Source organism: Pteropus medius, unplaced genomic scaffold (genome assembly GCF_902729225.1).
Source record: "Pteropus medius unplaced genomic scaffold, Ma_sr-lr_union100, whole genome shotgun sequence".
NCBI lineage: Eukaryota > Metazoa > Chordata > Mammalia > Chiroptera > Pteropodidae > Pteropus > Pteropus medius.
In genome coordinates, this window is record NW_024355008.1 from 6,823,984 (window position 1) to 6,846,582 (window position 22,599).

A 22,599-nucleotide genomic window follows, 5' to 3' on the forward strand; every position below is an offset into this window, starting at 1 on the left:
ACTTCAGAGGGAGCGTAGCCCTGCCAACACCTTACTTTCAGACTTCTGGACTCCTGAGTATGAGAGAACAAATTTCTGTCATTTTAAGCCACAAAGTTTGTGGTAAATTGTTACGGCAGGCCTAGGAAACTAATATACCACCCAACCATTCTACCCGTCACTGCTTCCAAATGCTCCTCCTTTATTTAGACAGAAGTCTCTTCCCTGTCCCCATCTTCCAATTAATTCCTGCATCTCTTTGTCTTTTTCTTCCACTAAACGAAGCAAAGCAAAGCAGTGTGAACACCTATAAATTGTGGCTGAATTATAATTGACATCTTCTGGCATTCTGCTAAGCAGGGCTACTTGTCCCAAATGCTGAGTCAGAGGACACCTGGTATAGAGAATTGCATCCATTTGTTAACTTAAAAAAAAAATGTTGAGAAATACTTTTTTAGTAAGTGCTCAGAGTTAGAAGTAGAACAATTTTTTCCCTGTCGTGTTCTTTGTTCATCAAAAAGAAAAGTGTTGAAATGAGAGAGTAAATTATAGAAACTGATTGTGCAAAGCTATAGTAAACCTTTCTTGGCTGCTCACCTCTTAGCTGTCAGAAAATGTATGAATTATAATGGCTTTAAACAACTGGACCAAAAATGGCTTCCAAATGCTAACTCAATAACCTCGAGCTCTAGCCAGGTTGCTCATTACCATTCCCACTTCAATTGTTGGAAAGTGTATGTAAAGCTCCTCAAGAAATTAGGGAAGTCATTTATCCTTTTGCAAAAACTACTTTATATGGTAACATGTGCAAAATAAATACAATGCTTTTTAATAATGGGTGGAATGGGACATCTTGTAGTACACAATGATTGCTTGTTATGAATAAAAATCATGCCAGAGATTTTAGGGACAGTACTGGAATGCAGGATGTGATCGATTGTCCTGTTGTAGCCTATGATGGTCGGTCTATACCTGGAGCCCTGTATACCTACCACAGCTTTAGAGATGAGACTATCTGGAAGGAATTTAGGACAGTGAGCAAAATGGGAAAGAGGCTTGAGGAAGAGCAGAAGAATACAATAATATTTAACTTGAGTAGAAGTTTAAGAAAAAACTTAATTATCCTAATATATAAGAAAGGCTTTTCTAGTAAAGAATGAGACTTATTTTCTGTACCCGAAAGAGTAAAGCTATTACCAAGAAAGGAAAGTTATAGGAAGACAAATTCTGAATTATCATGAGAGATTCCTAAAACTCAAGTTAGTAACTGAAAATTGTCCCTGAAAATGTTCGTGTAAAGACTTGTAACTTCTTGGCAATACCTCATTTATCTTTACAGCCCTATTGCATAGCACCGTTACGTCCATATAATAACTGATTAATATTTGCTAAATAAAACAAATTTCAAATTGTCTCTTCTAAATCAAAGATTCAGTATTTTAGGATTTCGAAAGAAATTCAACTATGAGTCACTAATTTTTCCTTCCAATGAGTCACATAGTCATAATTTTCTTTTAGCTGGATGTGTATTCCTTAGGAAAATAAATAAGGATCTCAAATACATCAGCAGGAACATTTAGGTAGTACCATACAGTATTTAAGTGTAAAATGCGAAACACTTAACAAGTTCAAAGAGTCCAATACAACTATTTACACATCTGCTTAATCTATCCAAAATTCCCTTTATTCAAGGTAAAAGTGAACTGCAATTTATCAAACCTTTAGGACACGCATTATGCTTAGTGCTTTCACATTCATTCAAAATCATTTTTCGAACACCAACTGTGTGCCAGTCATGTCTAGTATTTTCAACAATTTAGTGAGGTAGGTATTAATATCTCCACTTGAAGGCCAAAAGAGTTATGTAACTTGTCTAAGTTCAGGCCGCCACTAGCCCATACAGAGCATTTGTGCAAATTAAAAAAAAAACAAAACAAAAAAAAACAAAAAAAAACAAGATACCTCTTCCTCAAGATATTTTACTTCCATTTGTCAGACAAAAATGTATCATAATATACTAATTTGATTAGAACAAGACACTTTATTGCCCTCCACCATAAAATCGCCTCAATATATATTCAAATTGATAATGTCTATAAAATAAATAGCGTGCACTTCAGATGGGGTTTTCTTGTCCAGTACATAATCTACTCAACAGTAAATGACAGTCCTACATGAGCTCTAATAAATGCAGTGCTAGGGATTTTACTCCAAAGTACTGCAACTGACTCTCACCCTAAATGAGCATGATCAAAATTTTCACACGAATTACATAACTCTCTGGCTGCATACAACTGTTATCTCATTTCAGCACTGTTTCATACTCAAAGAGCTCATAAAATGTGTATTTATGTGGACATAGACCCACTGAATACATACAAAGCAAATAATGGTAGATGAATGAGAAGGGTTTCTCAGAAAGCCTATCACCAGACAAGAATTGCTTCTCAAAACCTGATTTTACCTACCAAAGTGAAAAATGTTCTTAAGATTATAATATAAAATAACTGTTCTCATAACTGTCAACAAAATATTCAATCAGAACCTGAAGGTCCTAATTATTATCAGATTCTACTAAGATGGAATCTTAATGCTTCAGATTAAATTCAAGTCAAGTCAAAGGGCTTCAGATCAATAGTCAGTCAAATTCTGGAAGAAAGATATTTAGATAACAGGGATTTTTATGAAAAGATTTTGACTTTTCCTAGGGAAGATATCCCAGATAGTGAAATGGCCTTAACGCCCAATGAAAATTAAAATGTCCTTAGAAAAGTAATGAATGTTTATATGATGCTTTATTTATCTAAATCACCCTTTTGGGGTCTCTATTATGTTGCAGGTTTTGTGTTAGTCGCTGAGAACAGTGATGATCAAATCCAGACAGTGCTCAGCTCTCATTCCAGCAGGCAAAATTAATGTAAAAAAGGAAAGCGTGATAAGTGCTACAATAAAGATCTAGACAAAATGTGATAATCCCACTGGATCAAGACTTGGTTTGTTCTCCATACATGATTTCTTGGAATTTAGGTAAATAGAGCTCACAAAAATTTAAGTAAGCTTTAAAATTAACTTAAAAATCATCACTATCATCATACCTGGCCCATAGTAAATACATAATAGATGTGGAATGAATAAATAAATGAATTTTCTCACTTACAAATTAGAGTTGGGCTGTAAACAAACATCCATATCAATTATAAAAGAAATGTTCATGAATACAAATTTTTTTAAATAGTCAAAAGCCTAAGGCAATTTGAATTGAAAGAAGCCATTTATAGACAAATCTCATACTGGCTAGTTTAAAACATGCATAAATTATTTGTGACGTTTCTTAGAGCTATTTAATGATATATTTTTAGCATCTCAGTAGCACATTTTTATTTTCAACACCATGTGAACTATTTTTTTGTCCTAAATCTCAACCTTATCAATGGCTTTGGCAAGAATTATGAGGAATCCTAATAATTTGCATTGTTTTCAGCTCTATCATTATTAGAGGAACCCTAACAATTTCCATTGTTTTCAGCAAACAATTTCATTGTTTCCAGAGATCTGCATTTAAATGCAAAACAGAGACAGACAGAGATTCCTTGCTGTATAGAAGGGACCTATATTCATGAATTCCAATTTTTCAGGTGGTTAATTTGAGATGAAAGTTTGTACCTTGAACAGTTTTAACCACTATGTTCTATACTAACCAAGCTGCCCAACACACGTTACACTTCTATTTCATACCTTACTCACTTTTTCATCTAATTCTATGATTTGGACTTCTTTTTGTTCCTCTCCTTTCTATTATAAATAACGTGAGGATGGGAACACAGCCTATGAAGTTTTCTCATCAGCACCCAGCCCAGCACCATATGCAATGAAGCACTTACAAAATGCTTTGTGGAGATTGTCTGGACAGTAAGCCCCCTCACACGTGAAACTCAGAAGTTGGCATTTTTGAAAAAATATACTTTTAGTCAATGTTTGATGTGAAGGAGAATCACAAAATGCCAGAATTGAAAGAGGCCTGTACCCTATTTAAAATAGTTGTCAACAATTTCTTTAACCTTGGGAGCTTCTTTCATTCTAATTAGCACCATCACTATCACTTACTAGAAAACAGTTCCAAACTTTCTATGTGGAGCGTATGGCTTTAGAAGGGAAAGAAAGGAGAGTACATACAAACCATAGTTCGCGCAATCCGACCGTATGAGGGTCTCGGCGCACCTGGGCCACGGCGGGGCGCTGGCACAGTGGACTCGGCGGCGATGGCTGGGCAGTCTGCAGGGGTCCGAGTGGGCGCTTGAAGGACCCGAGATTGTCTACAGCCACAGGGGGAAAAGGTGGAAAATTCATCATCGCCATTGCCAGAAAGAGCGATTTATGGCTTTGTTCTTCAGCAACCCACTTGGCTTCATACTACATCTCATGTAAGCTTTTCTTCCTGGGTTTTGACTAAATTCCTTAGGCTTAACCTATTGGCTTCAAAAATATTGGGCAGTTGCAATACCTCCTTATTAATATTGTAATCGATTACGTACTCTTATTTGGAATTAACATAAGTACCTCATACAATCACAGATAACTGTACTAAAAATCAACAGGAGAAATAACAAAAGGCCATTCCAGCATTGATACAGCCTTATTAGTAAAGTAAATCAAATGTACTTTCATGCAGCCAAAGACCTCTACATCAAAAACTGAATTGTATGTAGACTAACACCAAGCATTTATTATATGTTTTTGACATAATTTGACCATAATTATTTTGACTATCTCTCATTAATATTCAGTATTAAAATGTAACAAAATAATAAGTGCAACTTCTCTTAGATTAACTTACATTAATGTTGTCAGTGCTGTCAAATATTAGTCATTAATGGAAAGAATAAATAAAATACTGTATTATCATATTTATATATATGTATAAAACTCTATAGTATAACTACTCCCACAGTACACATGCAGAGAAGATCTGCTTCTCGGTAACTCAGTGAAATTTTGGAATCATTTATGCCTGTAGTTTTGTTAAATATTGGTATTCAACATGATTCAAGTTGAACAATTAAATAGAAACAGACAATTTGGGTTGCATAATTATGGTGGCAGAAATCAGGTTCCAATATACTATGAATTTTATACAGTAAAATACTAAGTTAGTTCTTGATTCAAAAAGAGAAATAACTAAGTTTTAACTTCTTTTTGAAAAACAGGCATCCTGTTTGCCTACTCTCTTGGACTGATGAAAATTACAAGTTTCTACCCTATCTTCAGCAAGTGCATGTACACAAATCTGATAAAGAATTGCACAGGCAGAAATGTTAAAAATCCATATGCATTAGCAACATAAGAAACCATTAAAAAGAGACATTTCCTCGGGTACTTACAGGGTGGATTTTTTGTGTTCCAGTTTCTTTTCCTCCTTAAAATTTTCATATTAACCCTAAGAGTCTGAATACAAACAAATATTCCTAATATTACCGTCCAGGTCTATATAAATTTCCCCCAACTTCGCTCTTCTCCACTGAAATCAAATGTACCTCTGGTTTACATAGGTGCTAGTGCTAGGCAACTAGTAAGTGCTCATATTCATTCAACAGATATTTATTGCATATATGAGCAAACTTTGTATCAAGTGCTAGAGTACTAGGGAATGAGCAAAAATACATAAAAGAGGATACCCAGCATTCCTGATTTGTAATTTGAATAAATAAAATGAAAGAGTAAAGAGGATAAGAAATGAAATGGGATGGAATAAAGTGATAAAATGAAAAGGAATGGGAAAATTATTTTTCTACTCTTAGCCCCTTGCATTTCGCTAAATTTCTATAAAAAGCTTAAGGATATAGTCTATATTACTTTTTGTCACATCTTTAATACCTGCCATAGTGGAGAATATAGATTTAACTGAGTAAATTAAAAAATAGTAAGATGTCACACAAGAGAAACAGAAAATGCTATGAGCACTGAAACTAACATTACCAATATAATTACCTCAACATTAAGGAATCAGCTTGTTCATTGTTACCTGAAATAAATCATGTAAATGTCTTCTCAGATTTTTACTTCTTAAAATCCATCATTCGTGCCTTTGAAGTAGGGACTTCAGGGGTTTTAGGAGTGACACTCAGTGTCAAAAACTAAATCTTACAAGATAATTTACAAAGAAAATCACAAACTAAGTCTTTTCAATAGCTCAGGCTGGATTTCTAGTTTTATCATAACAGGATGTAGTTTTGTATGTAAATATGCATATAATTTTCTAAATATTAAAAGGTTTCTTCTTTTTAATCACTTTCTTCATGGACAAGGAGTCTGAGCAAAGACCAAATGCTGAAGGAAGGCCCCAAGCTCCTAAATTGCTTTTACTGAGTAAGAGGGTTTCCAGGCGCCTTATAACCTAATCCCACCAGAAGCTATGGCATGCGGGAACTAGCAGCCCATGAGCACTAGAGATGTGTAACCTGGAACCGTTAACATTAAACTCCCATGCTAAAACCCACATTTGTACTTGGGCTGACTTCCATCCAGGAGATAGTCCTGACCTCTTTAGAAACTTCAGAGTAAACTCCAAGGATTATGTGCTCTGCCTCACAGACCTCAACCTACATTCTAATGATTTTGAGAAGTTTTCATGACCAAACCCAACAAAAGGCAGAAACCTGAAGGCTTACAAATGACCCATCCGGGCTTTCCACGGAATGCAAACGATCCGTTCAGAATTGAACTGCTTTACCCTCATTGTATGTAAATTATTTATTACCCCCCTCCTTTTTCACATTATGCCCTCGGTTTTCTCTGTCTACTCCCCGCTCTCACTTTACCAGTTTTTCTCTAAGTTACCTCAATTGCCTTGTATTCTGCTCCCCTCAGAAACTTAAAAAGGAAACTAGATTCTTTAGCCAAATAACTGAATCATAGCTTTCCGTTCAACATATCGACGAGTAGGAAAAGCTACTTTGTGGTTTCTTTTACATTCAGCTTTTTAGAAGGCAATTCTTTAAATTATTCTATTTTAAATCTTTATACTACTTCGTCTAACTTCTCTGATGGTACGCTAACAGCATTGCACTAAAACGTGGAATGTTGACAACCCATTTTTGTAGTCAGTGCTTCCATATGGCCAGCAGGGGGCGATAGCATATCAAGAATTGTGGAGACTGTCCCAGGCTCTGAGAAACACTGTTGAATTGCTGTGCTGGGTCTGTGTGCGCTGCTGCGATGATCTCGGCTCTTAGATGAAGTATTTTGTTTTGTGTCCTATTTTAAAATGCGCTGTCCAGTTTTCTATATGAGTTGTGACTTATTCACACAGCATTTCACTGTGCCAGTTTAGCTTAATAATAAAAAGGTGAAAGAGAAAATTAAAATGCTGCCAAATGAAACACATCAAGTCAAAGAAGTAATTGTGCATAAATGTAAAGTTTGTCCCTTCTCTGTTTCCATCCACTTGAATCCTGAATATTATTTTTATTGATTACAGACTTAATTTACTCCTTTCCTGCACCACATGAAGACACCCATTTCATTGTACCTTCTCTGCCATATAGTTTTCTATTAAAACAACAGATTTATTTAAAAAAAAAAAAAAACTTTTTTAAGCCAAATACTTGACTTTAAAAAAGAATTTAAAAAACTTCTATGTCGTGTTTTGGCCTTTAGTCAAGGTTCCCAATATAGAATTTTAATGTTTCTATGTTTTTTTCGAACATTCCATTTCAAAGGTATGTTTCCCTGTAAATACACACCTTCAGATAAATAGTGAAAACCTGTGAATCTATATCTTATGTGTTTGGGGTAGAACAGAAAGTAGACATTTGAAGAATATATTCAAGAACCACTTCCACTGCATTGGGAATGTATTCAGTAATATAACCCTCAAAATCAGCAGAAATGAAACTACTTTCATGCATAATTTAAGTTGCACCCCAAAATGCGATACCCATAAGCCTAGCTTCCTCTCCTATCTAGGCTGGAATTCCCAGGGTTATTAATTGATGACTGTGGGGTGGCAGAAGTAATATTATTTCAATATCTGTCACCAAAATTCCTCTTGAAGAGGTTGTCTTGTTCCCTCCCTAAGACTGACAGAGCCCAGTCTGATCCTACTGATCTGTTTCTTCTGGCCAATTTCCAACTATTTTCCTATATACTCTACTCTAATCACACCAGCCTCCTTGCTGTTCTTTGGAAACACAGAGGTAGCCATGTGCATCAGGGCCTTTCTTTTGGCTGTTCTCTCCCTCAGGATAAGTCTTACCTCACTTATCCGAATAGCTCATTCCTGCAATCTACTTCAAGAGTATGTGAAGAAGTCATCTTCTCAGTGAGGACTTCTCTGACCACCTATTTAAATGGAATATTCTGCCCAGCATTTCCTATCCTCCTTTTCTCCTTATTTTCCTCAATAGCACTTATCATCATCAAATATACTAGATATTACATATACAAATATGAGGTGAGATATCTGAGACCAAACGCATCACCCAATAGAGGATTTAAACGTCACTATTAGAAGGACAAAACCAAACCCAACTCTATGTTGCATGTAAAAGACAAAGACACACCTAAAACAAAATAATTCAGAAATGCTAACAATGAAAAGATGGACAAAGGTATATCAAGAAAATGCAAATAAAAATAAAGAACTGAGATTTTTAAATCCAATTAAGTAAAATTCAGACCAAAGCCATTACCAAGACAAAGAGCACCTTATAATACTAAAGTTACAATACACAGAATATAAAAAATTTATGAAAAATTTGCAAGAAATAAAGCAGTAGCTTCTTTCATGCAGCAGAAACTACAAGAGATTCAAATAGAAATATATACATACCTCGCAGACTTTAGTATACATCTAATAGTCCATGAAAAAAAGACTGTATGAAAAACATTTGATAACTGATTCTATAATTTACATAGAGACAAGTATACCTCAATAAGTTATATAAAGAAAAATAAAAATAATATTCTCAATCAACAATATGATAAAGGTAGGAATCCATAACAATCAAAACATAAAAACATAAAAAAGCTTTATCACCTCAAAATTTTAAAGTTTTCTATTAAACATGGTTTGGCTCAAAGGGAAATACAACTGATACTGAGAATTTCTAGAGAAAAAATTATGAAACCTGACATCAGAATCTATGAGATACTGCTAAAGAGTGTTCAGAATAAGATACATAGATTTAAATATTTACATCAATAAAAATGAGAGATAAAAAATAAGACATTATGCTCAAAAAGATAGAAATATTTAAGGCTTGCTTTATTTTTTCACTTTGGATTTAATTTTTTTTAATTAAGCAATCTAGATTTGAAAACAACCTGAAACAAACCTCACTGTATGAAATTGCATTTAGCACTTTTTCAATTAGTTATAATATTGGTACTGTTATTTTGAAACTATTACAGAAAAAGTAAATAAGCAATTATATGATTAGGAACCATGCTTTTCAGCAGAAAAGATATGCAGTATAAAATCAAATGTTAAAATTTCTATAATCTTTCATTAGAATTAGAATATAGGGACAAATTTATGATTTATTTTTATCTTTCTTTGAAAAATTACATATTTCCTAAATCTCATATTGAAATGATTGAGAAGTAACAACAACCCATTTAGATATGAACATCCTCAGTGCACAGATTGTGGTCACCAAATACCATTTTCACTGAAAGTAATGAAGACTCCTCTGAGAAATGGCTAATTTTTTTGTATGAAGCAGTAAAGGAGACTGTTCCAGTATAACAGTGGGACTCCTAACAGTGTTCGAAAGTACGGAAGCTATCCAGACATTTGTGGTTGTCAAATGAACATAAATACCAAAGATGTGCAACTTGAGCTTTAAAATGAATAATCACTGTAATTATATATAAAAGTGTAAATAGAGATGCCAATAGAATCGATGGGTAACTAGAAGCAATAAGAGATTCAATATGGTAGCAAGATATAAAATTACACATAGAAATCAATACCATCGTATATTTAAGCAAGCAACAGAAGGAAAAGTAGAAGAGATGACCCCATGTACATTATCAACAAAAATAAAAAATATCTTAGGAATGAATTTAACAAGAAATATGCAAAACCTATATGAGAAAAATTTTAAAAACTTTCCTGAAAGACACAAAATTGGGACTTGAATAAAAAGGAAAATAGACCTTGTTCTCAAGTAGATTAATGCAAAATCATAAATTCATGTCAATTTTTTAAGTATTTTTATAGAGCCATAGTCTAGAGTTCATGCAAAAAAAAAAACAGCAAGAAACAGGAAAAAAAACAGCAATGAGGTGGGCCTAGACCTAACAAATATTAGAATATATATTTCACAGTTTCTGTAATTAAAACAGAATAATATTAGCATATTAGTAGACAATCAAATCAATGAAAACATAGAAAATACAGAAAGAGCCCCAAGCACAATGTGAAAATTTAAATATGTGATAACGGTGGTATCTCAAATTACTCGGAGGAAAATGGACTTTTAAAAATTAAATGTTTTTAAAACAGCTAAATAATCCTTTGAAAATAGAAGAACAAAACAAGATGTAACATCACTCAGGTGGAATTCCAGACCCCCCCCAAAAAAAAAACAAAAATATTCAACATGAACCTTATGAGGACCGATCTGAGTATCCAAGTTGAAAACTATTCTGGAAAACGACTGGCCTGAACCTACTAAAAATATCAATGCCAGAAAAAAGAAACAAAAAAAACTAGAGAATTTTACTAAATTGAAGGAAACTAAAGAGACTTGATAACTAGTAAATGCAATATGTGATACCTGTTAAATCTAGGATTTTTATTTTACAAATAACAATACGGTAAGCAAGGGTTTTTTTTTTTTTTTGCGGCAGGAGGGCAGAGGAAAAAGGAACCAGTTGAAGATATCAGAATACAGACTACATATTAAATTATGCTAATGTAAAAATGTTTAGTGTATTACAACTTCCTGTCTGAAAAGCCTAACAATATATTTTCTAAGGACATTGTTTTGTGATCCTACAGGACAGTAGTCCTCAACAGGGGCGATTTTGCCTCACCCTCCCACACACATACACATTTGGCAGTACTTGGAAACATTGTTGGTTGTCACAACTGGGGGAGGGGAGGGTTCTAGTGGCATCCAGTGTGTAGAGGCCAAGAGTGCCAGTAAACATTGTACAATGCATAAGACAGTTCCCCTCCCCCTACAACAAAGAATCATCCTACCCAAAATGTCATTAGCGCCCTGACGGAGAAACTCCGATTTTAAAAAATCCTTATTCTCAGGGAATAGGTACTAGGATATTAGACTGAATTAAATGAAGTTGTCTTCTGAGCAGATCAAATGTTGCTAATACATAAGAGTGAAGGGTTACGATGATCACAACTAACTCTCAAATTGTCCAGCGAAAATATGGTGCTTGTCCTTCCGCCCACGCTTCCTTCCTGCTTTGGCGACTAAGGAGGGTCGCATCCCTCCAGGGTGGGGGTGACCTGCGGAGCCTGCGCGGTGGGAAGCATCCTGCAGAGGCCACTGCGCATGCGCCGAGCGGCCAGCCGCACCCACACGGCGCTACTTCAAAAGTTACACATAGGGTGGTGGACCGCTCAGTGCAGCGCGGCTGCCTCGAGCACAGTGCAGTCAACTGCTCGGGCCGGGTTTTGGCTTCTCCGGGAACGACAACGATGCCTTTCCAATTGAACCCCAGAAACCTCCTTTGCGATCCGCCGAAGGCTGCGGCGAGCGTCGCTCGTCCTTTCGGAGCCCCCAGCCAGAAAGAGCCGGTTGTGCGTCGGCCGCCGAGCTCGGCGGTGCGTTCCGCGGCTGGATGGTGCGGAGGCGCGTTCTACGCTGTCATTAGTGGATTCCGACTTCCTGTATCTGACGAGCCCGGGCAGTACATCTCCTGATAGCACGGAAGAAAGTGCCCCCGGCAGGTTCATTGCACACCCGGCTTCTCGCCAGCAGGAGCTTTCCCAGGTAACCTTTTAAATGCCTTAAAATTTCTGAGTCTCTTAGTCAGAGTTGGCAGACTTTTTCTATAAGGAGCCAGATAGCAAATATTTTAGGATTTGTAGGCCGGGACGGGTATCTTTCGCATATTTGGCTTTTTCTTTTTTTAACTACCTCATAAAAATGTAAAAACAACTCTTAGCTCCTGGCCTTACAAAAACATGAGGATTACAATAATTAGATTCTGAATACTCACGGAGGCTGCAGCTTCCATCTTGCCCCAACCAGTTCCAGGTCCAGCTACAGTTTTGCAGGAAGGACTCAGGTTCCGTGAGGACTAGGACGACCCACCTGCCCAGGCTTAGTTCACAATCTTTTGGGTCCATACACCTGCACTTTTGCTCCTCCTCCCTGCTGGGTAGCCGGGTAGTAAGTTGCTGGCAGTCAGCCAAGCCACCAGAAAACCCCTAGACCAACAGCCACACCTTCCTTTACTCTAAATTGGAAATCTCTTCCAATCTAGGAGCAAAAGCCAAAATCTTTAAGTTGTGAATAAATTAGTATAAAAGTAATATGGGGGTATTGCAGATAATTGTATTTTTATAGCATTTTTTATATGTCCAGTATGGTAATTTGGAAAATACTGAAAAGTATGTAGAAGAAAATAAAAATTCTCTATAATCCCAACCCACAAAAAATAACTATCAAAATATTTATGTATTCTTTTAGACGGTTTTTTTAAATGCATATTAATAAAACAACTGACTGAATAAGTGGACTTTTAAAAATATTTCTTAATAAACTTTTGTTGAAGTACAAAATACGGAAAAGTGAGCAAACTATAAATATAGAGTTTAATAAACTTTAAAAGACTAGCACAAACATACCCTTGCAACCCAGATCAAGAAATAGACCATTCCTAGCTTCCTTCATCCCCTCCCCAGTCAGGGCCAACTTCTGAAATATAACCACTTTCATCCTCAATTACATAGATTAGTATTGTATGTTTTTGAATTTCATATGAAATGAACTAGTAAACATTCTGTAGTATTTGGTTTCTCTCACGCTTTATTATATTTGAGATTTATCTGTGTTGTTGCCCATAACCTATCTTTTTTAAAATTTTATTTTATGCTGTGTGGCATTCAGTTATATGAATATACCACAATTTATTTTTTCTTTATACTGTTTTTTATTAATTTCAGCTTTATCGAGATATAATTCACATACCATACAATTCGTCCATTTAAATTGTACGATTTAATGGGCTTTTTTTTTTTTAGTATATTCACAGATAGGTGCAACCATCACCACAGTCAATTTTAGAACATTTCATCACCTCAAAACAAGTCCATACCTGTTTAGCTATCATTCTCCTATCCTGTTCAGTCCTTAGCAAGCACTAATCTACTTTCTGTCAATGTATTTGCCTATTCTGGACATTTCATAAAAATGGAATTATATAACATGAGGTCTCTTGTGATTGGTCTCTTACACAGATATTAGATATCCATGGTATTTCTAGGTTTGGAGCTATTATAGATAATATTAGTGTGAACATTATTATGTATATCTGTATATTATATGTATCTATAGAAACATGTATCACATAGAGATACATATTTCTATTGGGCTGTATACCTAAAAGTAGAATAGCTGGGTCATAGGTTTTGCTTACCATTAGCTATAGTTGGTGGTTCCAGTTTTTCACATTTACACACCACCAGCAGTGTGTAATGAGTTTTCATTGTTCCACACCCTCCTCAACATTTGGTGGTTGTGTGTTTTTAATTTATGCTTCTCTGACTAATGAAAAAGACCATCTTTTCATGTGATTATTATTCTTTTCAAAATTCTCTTTAGTAAAGTGCATTTTGGGTCTTCACCCCATTTTTCTACTGGATGGTTTGTCTTTTTCTACTTGATTTATATATTCTACATGTGTGTGCATTTTCATTTATGAGTGCTACAAAAAAAACAGTTTCTTAATCTGTGGCTTGCTTTTTAACTCTCACTGGTAAATTTTAATGAATGTAAATTTTTTAGTAGAGTCTAATTTATCAGTTTTCTTTTATGGTTAGTGTTGTTGCTATTCTGTTTAAGAAATCATTGCCTACAAGGACATTGTCCTATGTTATGCTCTAAAAGCATACTGTTTTTCTTTGAACATTTAGATCTACTAACCATGGGAATTGATTTTGCAGTATGGTGTGAAGTAGGGGTTAAAATTTTTTTTCATATAGCTATCCAATTGACCCAGGTCCTTTTTTTGAAAAGACTGTCCTTTTGCACTGCTCTGTGATGTCACCTTTGTCATAAATCAGTAGAAACATAAATCAGTATAGATGTTGGAATTAGTAGACAAGGACTTTAAAATAAACATGACAAATATATTAAAGAATCTTACTAAAGATAAGATATAATAGATGGATATGGAATTTCAAGAGAGATACAGATTTTTTTTAAAGAACAAAATGGAAATCCTAGAACTAGAAATACAATATCTGAAATTATTTGATGGGATTATCAGTAGGTTGGACACAATAATAGAAAGGATTATTAAACTTGAAGACAGGTCACTAGAAATCATCCACACATATATACATGGAGAAAAAGAAATTTAAACAAAGCGACCATGACTCATGGGATAATATCAAGTGATCCAAAATACATGAAATTGGACTCTCAGAAGGCAAAAAGATAGAGTATGGGGCAGAAAATCATTTGAAAAATATTTTCAAAAGCTTTCCAAATTTCATCAAATGTGTTTTATTCAAGATGTCTATTTGTTTTTAGTAGAGAGCTTATCCCAATAACCTAGCTTGCTGTGAATAGAATTTAGAAGTTAGCATAAATATGAAGTTTTACATCTACATGAATGAGCAGCAGGACATTTTAAAGTTGCACATAATGTAGAAAAATACTTTGTTGGATGGAACTGTCCTGAGCATTATTATATTTTAAACATAAATATTACCTACCCACTGAACTTCCGTACTACCACCTAATGTCTTCAGTTTTTCAAAATATTCCTTAGGTGCATAGTGTGGCCTTGTATCCACTGAGAACCCCTCTCTCACATGATCTGGCCCTTTCAAACCTCAGCTTCCCATACTCACATCTCTCAAACCACACTGGCCTCTTTCCATCTCAGAGCTTTTAGGATTATTTTTTTATCTTCATGAATGCTGCTCCTTAAATACCCATATGACTGATTCTTTTCTCCTCCTCAGGTCTTTGTTCAAATGTTATTTTCTCAGTGAGATCTGTAGGTTAAACAGAACAAAAAACTTCTACATTCTTTCCCCCATCCCTAGTCTGTTTTTTTATTCAGATATAATTGACATATAGTTTCAGGTGTAAAACATGATTCTATATTTGTATATACTGTGAAATGATCACCACAATAAGTTTAGTTAATATCCATCACCACACATAATTGTAAAATGTTTTACTTGTGATGAGAACTTCAAAGATCTACTCTCTGCAACTTTCAAATATACGATATTGTTAACTTAAGTCACTATGCTGTGCATTACATCCCCAAGACTTATGTATTTTATAACTTCAGTTTGTGCCTTTAGATCACCTTCACCCATTCATTGTTATCTGTAGCTTTTATTTGAAATGCTATGTATTTTAATTATTAAAATTTGTTTATTGTCTCACATCACTACAATATAAATTGCGATTAAGGGAATTTACCGATTTTGTTCTCTGCGATATCTTTAATACCTTGAATTTGTAAAAAAATTGTAATCGTTAACATTTTTCTCAGGGCTGGTATGTGGACAACCTTAATTTATTCCTAATAACCTCTATATCTTTCAGGGTATTCCTTCAGTTTTTCACGACTAAGAAAGCACTGAGAGTATTCTATTTTTAAGGTATGTTTGAGTTTCTTATCAGAAAAGGATTATAGCAGTAAAAGTTCCAGATTTTTATCTGGAAAAAAAGAAATGTGATATAGTTGTTTTCTAAAGCAACAAAAATCTTCACCTGATTAAGTAGACTGAGGGCTCTTCTGTATTAGAGTGGAGTATCCAAATTGCTGAGGGCCCCCTCACAAAGAGAAACCGCTTAGAGCTATCACAAAAATATTTGCCTATTCAATTAGAAGCTAATTTGTACCAACTGTTTTTCTTTAGGTGGTCAGGCTTCAGGATGGATGATGAACTTTCAAAAAGGAAAAGGATGGAAAATCACCAAAATTACCGTAAACTGTGCTGCCAACTAAATAAGAATTTCTTTGTAACACCTGCTGTCAAGGAAAATTATATTCCCCCATTATATAATCTACCAACAGTCTACTTACCTACAGTCTTCATCTAGGTTATTCTTGAAAGCAGAACCTGATCCTGATTCTGAGACAAAGGTAGACATATTCTAGTTGAGATTGTGATCCTAGGGAACAAGGAGAAATGAGAGAGGAGTGAACAGGAGGAAAAGGAAAAGAAAATCCAAGCGAAACAAGGTAGTGTTATGAAGTGTCCACCACTGTTAATGGCTTCTTAGTGCAGAACCTTCTAAGGATTCTTACAAAACTTTGTCTCAGAACTGGTCTGCCAGGGGAGTGAAAGGGAGAAGGATTTCTCTCTCAGCAGCCATCTCCTTCGTTTTGAGGGATGCTCCAATGGGGTGTTGATTCCCTCATTCCTATGGGTTGCAAAGGCAGGCGAGCCTCACTAGTACCAGAGCGTCATACAATGCCACATCAGAGGAGCTTTAGGACAGGAAGCTAGATTCCTGGTACATGCTGGAAGTGAGGCAGCGTCAGCACAGAGCAGGGTGAAACCTTCCCAGAACTGTTCCCCAGAGCTGTGGCTGGAATCGGAGGTTGAAGAGATGTGAGACAGTGCACAAGAGGCATCTTATAAGCCTCTGAATGTGCCGTTAGCCTTGTCCAAATCTATTTCCTCCCTTCTTCCTATAATCAAAATTTCAGTGTCCAGAACAAGGTTGGCAGAAGGGTTAAATAGGAAGGTTAAATGTATTAGAAGCTATACATTAATACCAGTTTTAACCCCTCGGGATGTTTATAAGAAATAGAAAGTGACACAAGAACTTGGAAAAGTAAAAAATTATTCTACTTGAAAAATTGGACTATTGGATAGAGATATTAGATATCTTCTAAACTCATGTAATCCCAGAAAACAATCACGAATTGTTTGGAGAAAAAAATAGAGAAATAAAGTTAACCTTTTATTGTGTTTCTCTGAGCTTTATAAATCAATGTCATTGTTTTTCCTAAGATACTGTTTTCTACTGTCACATAGCACTAGCAATATGGAGTTCAAAACCAGTGAGAGGAAAATTGTTAGAAACACAGTAAAGACAAATATTAGGATAATTTCCGTCACATAAAGGGTTGACATCAGTATCGGTTGGAATAGGGGGAGACCTGCATGCCTTGGCTCAAGATGCCTCTGTGAGGCTCTACCTTACCAAAAATAGTTTTTTCTGTGCTTATATACTTGTGATGTCATCATTTTTTCTTGTTTAGTTTGGAATTGCCATTAGTAGGATAATACCTTTGAATTATTCCATTCCATATGTGTTGAGCACCTACTATTTGCTATGTATTGGCACTATACATACAAATAAGACAATATAAAACTTTATATCCAGAAATTTCAGAATACATATTCTTTCAAGGTTCACCCAGAACATTTACCAAAAGTCACCATATGGTTGATCACAAATCAAGTCTCAACAAATTTCCAAAGATTGAAATAATAATAAAGTATGAATTAAACCAGAAGTCAATTACATAATGATAAAAAGTTTACCAAATGCTTGTAATTTAAAGAACATACTCCTAATGATCCATGAGTCAAACTAAATCACAGTGAAACTTAGAAAATATTTTGAGATGAATTCTAATGGAAATACAACATATCAAAACTTGTGGGATGCTGTGAAGGCAAATAAATGCTTACGGGAAATTTATAGCTCGTATTTAAGTACGTATATTAAAATTTTCACATAAAGATTGGCTACCGATGTTCCAAGAAGCTGGTGGGCGGGGTGGGGGGGAAGGTTGTGTTGAAGCAGCTTTTCAGACCTTGGATAACTGGCAGCAAAGGACTGATCACAGGGAGGTAACCAGGGTGACCCTACAATTGCCATGTCTTTTCAGGTTCAAGCCATGGATCACATTGCTGGAGCAGGAGCATTAGCAGAGCCCAGCAGTCTTGCTGAGTTGAGGAGACAAAAAAGTTTGGAGTGGAGAGACTGAGATGGCTTGAATTTTCAGGGCAGAGAATCAGCGAAAAGGAAGGTATGCAGAGAAAAAACATTCCAGAAATCTGCCTATGGATTTCTTGGTGTCCATTGCTGAACTCAGCAAGTCCCCAAGCTAGCATGAGATCTGGAAACATTTAACTTCCATTCATCCCTAGTGGAGAGTCCTGAGAACTACAGACGTTCACTGAGATCCCAGGAAGTTTATACCTAGTATAAGTAGGGCTAAACTAGCCTAGCAGTAAAATCCACACGAGACTTCAAAAAAAAAAAAGCTTACAAACAAGCCTCAGTAGTATGAGCCGATCTACAAGTAACCACCTGCCAGAACAAAGTCCAAATGTATTATATTTCAGGTCCTTCAAGACACACATGCAGAAACGGGATTAGATTTACGAGAGAGCCATTTGGGGAAATACCTGTGAGGATCGAAATAGAGAGGAAGCAGAGGAGGCAGTCTTCAGACTGTGTTGCATGTCTGACCCCTTGAAAGAAAGAAGGAGAGTTGAGTAGCAAGAATCTCAGACTGCAACACAATTCTAAGAAAGTTTAAAGTCAGGCTGACTAAGAACCCCCATGCCAAAATTGCCTCTTGAGGGAGTCTCCCTCCATACAGACTGGGCCCACATTAGTATACATGCTCTGCTCATTGTCCTGCTGGAAACAACCCATGGGAAGTCTAGCCTCACACTAATCACCTCAGTAGTTCCTGGTGGTTTACCTGATGATGCAGTACAAACTTTCATTCCTGAGGGACTGAACCCTTAGTAATCATGCTAAGTTTGCCATGTGTGTCTGGTTCGCAGCTATAATAGGGCAAAGCAGCACCAGGAGTCACCAGTGGATCACCTGGGATCCATACATATCTCCCTGTGTCCCATTGTATAGAAGCAGCCAACCCCCTGCTCATGGCGGTCAGTTACTCTGTGAATATGGTATCTTCTCACCTGCACACCCCTAGGCACAAGGAGTACAAAGTGCCCTAGTGGCAATCATTTCTTGTAGCTCGATGAAACCCTCACTGTAGCCCCTGGTGAGAGTATGCCCCCTTTGGGAACCAAGAACTCTCAAGCTTACAGAGGGCAGAGATGCAGAGCAGAAAGCACTCCTTTTGCCACCACATTTGACACTTATTATCATATTGGGCACATACCACCATAAAGTTCCCTGGTTTAATGAACACACTGTATTCTGTCCATCCTTTCAAAATGTTGCCTCAGTGCTCGTACTTTAGCTGTGCCTTTAGAAGACCATTCTAGCACTCCACAAGTGACCATATGTATGAGGCTGCAGGGGTAGTGTAGTAGGTGATAAGACCAGGGGATCCCATGGTCATGGGCCTACTCTTGCACCTTCATCACCATAAAGTAGTCAGACACCGTATAGGTCCTTTATTGTGGTGCTGGCCAAGGCTCTGCAGGTAGTAAAGACAGACCCATACCTGGACTAGGTTCTTTCTTTGAGAGGACAAACTACTTGTCCTTCCAGAATGGAAGAGGCCCATTATAGTCTACTTGAGGAACAATGCCATGGTAAGGGCTCGGTGATGGTCTCTCTGGCTGACAGCATGGACATTCAGAGGCTACAATAGCTAGATCAGCCGTGGAAAGTAAAAGTCCATGTGTTGGACCATATATAACTTCCAGCTCTGCCACTATAGCTACTTCATTCATGTGTCCATCATTCCAGTTCAGGGTCTAATAAAGGCTGGCCAATCTCCACTGGCCAAGTGATTTTGTCTACTTGATTGCTAAATATCCCTTCCAAGATGGCCGCCTTCTAGTGGATGCTAACTTGTGAAACAAAAATCTTAACACTCTGTGTCCACTCCCATATGTCCATCCACATACCTCTATGCCAGGCTTCCTTAGCTTCAATTTTCCAGTCCTTTTCCATTCAGGCACCTGAACAAATAGCCGAGCCATAAACCATTGACCAGGAAGCTATACGTATCCCCACCTAGAACCACTTCTCCTCCACACAGTGTAGATAACTAGGTATACCATTCATAGCTCTGCTTATTAGAAATATTTGCCCTTTCCACTGTCCTTCACGGCCACTCCTGGGCATAGCTATAATGTAGCCAACTGTGTCTGATCCTCTTTCCTGATTGGGACTAAAAAGAACATATTCACTGGATCACTGGCTACATACTATGTACATGAGTGAGCCCTTCTTAATTTTCAGTAATAAGCGATACCACATCTGCACAGCATTTGCAATCAGGACTAATAGCAGGTTACACCTGCACTAGTCTACAGTCATTCTATCCAGCTTCTTCAAAGCCCAGGCTGGCAAAGTTAATGGAGAAATGATGAGGACTGCCAGTAAGCTCGGCCTCCTCACATCCCAGCCAAATGTTTGTGACTTCCTACCTTGGCTGAGATAAGAAGGGGTTTCAGAGATTTCCATTTGGCTTTCCCCACTGTGATAGCTCTTGCCCCAGGGGCCAAAGGCTTTAATGTGTATGTTACAGTCATTTCCAGTTATACACTGAGGCACTGCAGACATGACCAATCGTGAGTCCACTCAGTGTGTCTATTGTGGGCCAGACTTTAGCCAGCACCACAGGGCCTGGTCACAGTTAGTCCCCACTTTAAAGGGGTGCCATTTTGGGTTTCCAGATATCGGTGTCAACTCAGACTCTATTGTCAGTAGTCCTTGAAATGTCTGGATATTCCCCTTTCTCGTGTACTGTCACCCTAGTATTTGGACACGCATGCATTTAGAGAAGAATTTGGTGATTCATCACAGTACACGCCTACCACTTATAGCAGGGCCCTTCCTCCAAAAAAGACCTAGCCACCTCTTCCCATCTGTGGGTTCCATATCTGAAAATTGCCTCAGGTCTGGAAACTGAACAAGGTATTATAACACTTCACTCAGACCAAGACCTTCAGCCTCTTCCTTTTCCAGTTTTTGCCTTACTGGGTATAGATGTTAAGCAGCCTTTTTGTTACCTATCTATTTTGGCTGTAGGAATGATGTGTCAATCAATCACTCCCGAGCACCCTGAGGGTCAAACCTCCTTTACCGCCCCTCCAACTTTACCAGTTGTTACAACAATTATGGCCTCTTGGCTTTCAGTAGTTAAACACCAGAGGGCCCATCTCCTCTGAATGACGTTAACAGGCCCAGCTCTGTGAGCACCTCATCCACAATCAGGCCTGATCAAAGGAAGAGAGCGACTACTGAACCTATGATGTTCATGCCTTCTCACAGGCACGTTCTTGGTGCCTTAGTGAATCATGTGTCTTCTGGGCCCTTCTTTGGAACAAAATCATGTAGTGGGTTTTACAGCCTCATAAAATATCCAGTCCAGTATGACCACTTCTCTCAGCCTCCTCATTGCTTCTCATACCATTACCAGGACAACCTGGGCGTTTCCACTTCACTCAGTGTTGGCTAAAACTATATCAGGTTCATACCCTATCAGTAATTTTGTCTCATCTTCCAGGGCTCTTGCTAAGATGATAAATCCTGTGTCCAAATAAAATACTCCTAAATAAATAAGTTCTTGTTTTTTAAGTCTTATATTCTGGTCCCCTAGATAAAGCACCCTCAAAATCCAGTCCCAGAAACACTCCCCTGGCTCCTGGTGGTACATGCTATTTCTTGCAGCTCCTTTAATGTATAATCTTTTTCTTCCTTTGTCAGGCCCAGCACTTCTCAACTGAGGTTATGCTGGATTTAGCTCTAGTCATCCACCCAACAGCCAAGAAAGAAGACGGAGGGTTCTCTTGAGGGGGCACCTACCTATTGCCATGTTGAGGAGGGGCCTTTGTGGCATCTTCCACCGTATGGGGAAGTCCACAGCTTTCCATAAAGTACTATGTAGGCCCATATGACTGCATTGGTAAATTCTTACAAACATTTAAGAAGAAAAAAGTACCAAGCTTACACAGTTTTTCTGCTGAACAGGAAAACACGAATACTTTCCAACTTGTTTTATAAGACAAGTATAACTTTGATATCAAAACTTGACCAGAACATTATAATAAAGGAAAATTATAGATGGAGCCAACATAAAAGATAGGATTGTCTGATCAGACTCAAAGACTCACAGGAACAGGATTTTATCCATTACAAAGTTCTACTAATAATCTCAAGAATACAGGCAGTCAAGAAGACAGGCAAAGCAGAAAGAAATCCTGAGTGGTGTCTGTGGCTTCCCGAGTTCTTCCTTCTTGCACTGGATGAGCAATTAGGCCAAGCTGGAAAGATGTGTTCTCTAAGTGAGATTACTTCACACACCATGGAGGAGCATTTTAGGTCATGACCCCTCTCTCTTATACCCAGGCAATTGTTTCACTTACATGACATTTTCCTGGGAGCTATGCCCCATAAGTTCATAGATTCTGGATTTGTTTATCATAGTCGACCTTGAATTAGGGATATTCTGCTAAAAGCACTACGAAGATAAAGACTTACCTCCTAATAA

General features: G+C 37.1%; 2 long non-coding RNA genes and 1 pseudogene across 2 annotated transcripts in view; 2 read left to right on the top strand and 1 right to left on the bottom strand.

Moving 5' to 3' along the window:
- Positions 1–4,674, top strand: part of LOC120598136 (phosphatidylinositol N-acetylglucosaminyltransferase subunit P-like) — a 79,006-nt pseudogene extending 74,332 nt beyond the window's left edge.
- A 6,848-nt stretch (positions 4,675–11,522) lies between these two features.
- LOC120598172 (uncharacterized) lies at positions 11,523–17,144 on the top strand. The gene is made up of 3 exons (XR_005651528.1): positions 11,523–11,942; positions 15,747–15,802; positions 16,064–17,144. It is a non-coding gene; the product is annotated as an uncharacterized LOC120598172 (long non-coding RNA).
- The window catches only part of LOC120598173 (uncharacterized), a 135,629-nt gene continuing 126,195 nt past the window's right edge, over positions 13,166–22,599 (bottom strand). Inside the window, exons 7-8 of the long non-coding RNA XR_005651529.1 lie at positions 16,231–16,319; positions 13,166–15,181 (exon numbers count right to left, since the gene is read on the bottom strand). This is a non-coding gene — a long non-coding RNA (uncharacterized LOC120598173). The remainder of the gene's footprint in view (positions 15,182–16,230; positions 16,320–22,599) is intronic.